The following is a 4,073-nucleotide window of genomic DNA, read 5'->3' on the forward strand; positions in this document are numbered from 1 at the left end:
GCACAAATAAAACTCAGTAAATAACACTGAACCGCCTCTCACAGGTAAATAATTCCTCAGAGTCAGCAAAGCCTGACTGCGCCTTCTCCCTCCCCTGCACAATCTTAGACACATTGGTTAATGTGTAACTCAGACCATTCTCTTGTTCCGCTTTCCCAAGGTCAGTGAACAAATGGAATCAGAGAGAAGAATATTTTGTTTGTTTCATAGTCAGGAAAATGACTTATGAAATCTCAGAGCAGGGTGTAACCTCATGGAGATAAATGTAAAAATAACTCACCAATCACAAATTATGGAAACAGGAAATCCATGCCTGTGTTTTAGAACAAAGGCACTTTTACACTTCTGGCATAAAACAAGCTACTGTTACCATTTTCTTTCCTCTCCTCCCATTCCTCTCCTCCCTGTCCTCTCTGTCTGAACAGGAAGACTTGCTGCCTCCCTCCGCTCATGTCGCCCTCTGCCCCTTTGTTCTAGCATCTGCCCAGCTGTGGCCTGAGAAGGCTGATAAATTTCCTCCCTTTAGTTGGAGGAGTAACTTCCAAATCTGGAAGAGAGTTATAATCAGATTGCCCTTTGGAAGAAAAGCATGGATAGTGCAGTCCTTACTGATAAACATTTTATTCTTGCCAAAGCTGCTCAGGATCTTACTACCAATTTTATACCTGTTGTTTGGTAGGCTATACTTATAAGAGCATTAGAGATGTTCTGTGGTTGTAAGCGCATCAACTGATTTACAGAAAGTAACTCCAAAAGCAGTTTTCTAATGCAAGCACTTCAATCAAATGGCAAGGTTAGTGAATAGTTAAGTTTCAAATTGTTTAATTGTTATTATTTGCTTGATTTCCCCTAAAATTGAAATTTCTCTCTTTCTTCCTTCCTCCTTTCCTTCCTTCCTTCCTCCTTTTTTTTTTTTTTTTTCAGTAAAGGGTCAGTCTCGTGCCCTTTTGTATTCCATGTACCTAGCTCCCACCTGGACTTTTGTCGACATTCAACTATTTTTTTTTTCTGTGACTGTTTTATAAATCACTGGTAAATATAGCTTCAATTAGTTTATCTATATTTAAAATGTGTTCTATTTTTCAGAAGTTGAAACTATGATATCGGAGTTCTTTTCTGTTGTTCAGTCCCTTTTGCTGCACAATGCTGAAATTAAACATGCACTCTGCTTCATATAACTGGAAACTAGTACCTTTGCATAAATAATTATTTCTATAGATATAGAAGATTATTTTGGGGGTTAACTGGTACTCTTTTGCCGTTATTTATGTAACACACCTTGACCACTGGGAGACATAGCTTACAAAAATATTGCTGTGCTATTTTGTAAATATTTGATAATGTGACAGTTCCTCCAGATTTTGATTATTAGAGCACATGATCCAATCACACTGAGTGCAGTGAGACCAGAACAGTTTGGGATTGGAGAGTTGGTAACTGTAATTAATCATTAATTGACTTACATACAGTTGGAATAGGTCAAAGTTGTGGTAATTATTAACCCTAGTTACATTTTAAAAATAGCATAAAGATCTTTAAAAAAATGCCAATATTACACCAGTGGAATCTGTGATGGGGCCTGGGCACCTGTATTTTCAAAAGCATTCCGAGTGATTGTGATATACGTGAAGGTGAGACTCCTTGGGCCTGATTCTCTCAGTAATATCAATGAAAGAAAAACAGTTTGGGTTCATTTTGACCAAGTCATCCACTGTTGATCCCCATGTACTCTGAACGCTCTCATTACTCTTTTTATTTACTTTCACCCTCACTTATTTATGAAAATATAAAAAGCTGTGTTGGACTCATAATCTTGCCAAATCAATATTTGATCCCATATATTACTGGACCTGTCTATCCTCTTATCTTCAGTCTCCATTTCAAAAGGTATTTCAAATTAGCTCTCTTTAATATCTCTTTTGAAAAATTGTCATTCTGAAATTTATCTTGAAAAATGTATTTACATTCAGTGTATCTTATTAAATCCTGAATTCTATGGTTTTGTTGTTTGAAGTAATACTTTATTTTTCCAAAAGTCACATCCTTCAAAACCCTGACATCCCTTAAATTGTAATACAACAGGATTTTGTAATAAACATGATGTTCAAGTTTATAATTTTATAGAATGATTATTAATGGTTGGTTATTCATGTATATTGTTGGGTGCTCTTTCATTATCATTTATTTTTTTCTGATTTTAAAACAAAATCAATTCTTATATAAAAATGTCAAATTTTGTAACTGAAATTTTTTCATGTAAATATAGTCACAAATCAGAATATATACTCTTAGTTCATGTATCTTTACTGTACAGAAAATAGTCATATTAAATATATTCATTCTTACTTTTCTTTCCTAATCCTCAAGAATGGTTTTCTTTTTCTTTTTCTTTATGTAACAGCATCATATCCTTTTTGTTTTCTAGATTCTGGGTTTTTTTTTTGTTTTTTTCATCTACTGTAATTTATGAATGGCCAGTGGCTGGCACATGTCCATGTATTGATTAGTTCTTGCTGCTAAACAAATTACCCAGAAATGCCATGGCTTAAAACAACAATAATTTGTAACTGCTCTTGCCTCTTGGAAGGTTAGCACAAGTTCAGCTGATGTGGGCTGGGCTTCCTTTGTGGCTTTGCTTCTCATCCTGCACAGGTCTATGGGGTGCCTGGGGCAGGTCTGCTTCAGGCTGTGGGGAGCAGGCTGGTTCCTTTGTGTATATATCTCATCCTTCTCCTGGGGCAACAGCACCACCTGGGGTATGTTCTTCTCATGAGAATGGCAGAGGCATGTGAGAGCAAGTGGAAACACAGGAGGACATTAAGGTCTCGGCTTAGAAACTGTGTACTTCTACCCACGTACCACTGGCCAAAACAAGGTCCAGAGCCAACCCTGAGTCCAGAGATGGAGAAGTCCACTCTTCCCTCAGTGAGGCCATGCGAAGGAACGGAGCCAGAAAGAAGGTTGGAATGGGGTCAATAAGTCAATTTATGAGACAGAAATATTCATTCTTGTGCTCATAGCAGATACCGTTGCTATGTTAAATCACTCGTTTCTACTGAGCTAAGGTTGGCCTTGGAATTCTTCTCAAGTTAGTGTTCTATGATGCTATGCTAAACTGATTCACTAATAAAATAGAATCCTGTTTTCCTTTTCCTATTTAGTGTCCATTTTCTTCATGTTTATTTTTTCCTTTACCCTTTATGTTATTTAAAGATTAAAACTTGGTCTAGATCAGGTGGCTGGTATAAAGCATTAGTGACTCCACATATATTTTATTTAACCAATGCTTCATTTTTACCTTACATTAGAGAGAAATGATACTTCTCTGCCCTCTTAAGTTATGTGTGACGATTGACTTACCTTCCTAATGTAATATGGGCAGAAGTGACTCATGTCTCTTCCAGGATGAATCCTTTAATTTTAAGACTCTTTAGTACTTTCATCTTTGCCATGTGGTCATGCAAACAGATACTGCTATGGAGGTGTGACACTGACCCAGTATGTAGAAGGCAGGTCCCCTCAAGCATCAATCAAACCCACCACCAATTTGCAGAAGTAAGGAATAAAATATTTTTAAGCCACTGAGATCTGGGGATTTTCTGTTACCCACAACTTAAGCCATTATGAACAAACTGTTTTCCCAAAAGTGGAGCTCAGATAAAGAAACGTGTCAAGGAACACAATTCACTGGAGCCAATTCAATATGTTAGATGAACAAGAACAGTATAGTCTTACAGAACTAGGAGAAGAAGACCTAAGTAGGCAAATGTGAGTAGTTTTCAATATTTCTCAGTTCTTTTTCTTTGATAAGAAATTCAAATTGATGATAGCCTTTGGAAGAGCTCTTATTCTGATCACTATATTACTACGTAGGAGACAATAACATCAAGTGAGAAAAGGGTGCTTTTAAAATGCCAGGCAAAGGGACATCTTAAGCAAATTTTCCTTTTCTACTGATACTCACAGCTGACTGACCTGAGGTTTGACCATGGAGGTATTGATTGGGAAGCTATCTTTGGAAAACTTGTCTATTCAGCCTTTGTTTTACATCAGCCTAGTCTTGGAAAGAAATG

The 4,073-nt window shown here is 36.8% G+C and overlaps 1 long non-coding RNA gene across 2 annotated transcripts in view; it reads left to right on the forward strand.

Moving 5' to 3' along the window:
• Window positions 1-1,574: 1,574 nt before the first annotated feature.
• LOC109371706 (uncharacterized) overlaps window positions 1,575-4,073 on the forward strand; it is a 174,848-nt gene continuing 172,349 nt past the window's right edge. For both annotated transcript variants that reach the window (XR_002121912.1, XR_002121913.1), the window contains exon 1: window positions 1,575-1,631. This is a non-coding gene — a long non-coding RNA (uncharacterized LOC109371706). The remainder of the gene's footprint in view (window positions 1,632-4,073) is intronic.

The sequence above is a fragment of the Hipposideros armiger genome, unplaced genomic scaffold (genome assembly GCF_001890085.2).
Source record: "Hipposideros armiger isolate ML-2016 unplaced genomic scaffold, ASM189008v1 scaffold_586, whole genome shotgun sequence".
NCBI classification, from domain to species: Eukaryota; Metazoa; Chordata; class Mammalia; order Chiroptera; family Hipposideridae; genus Hipposideros; species Hipposideros armiger.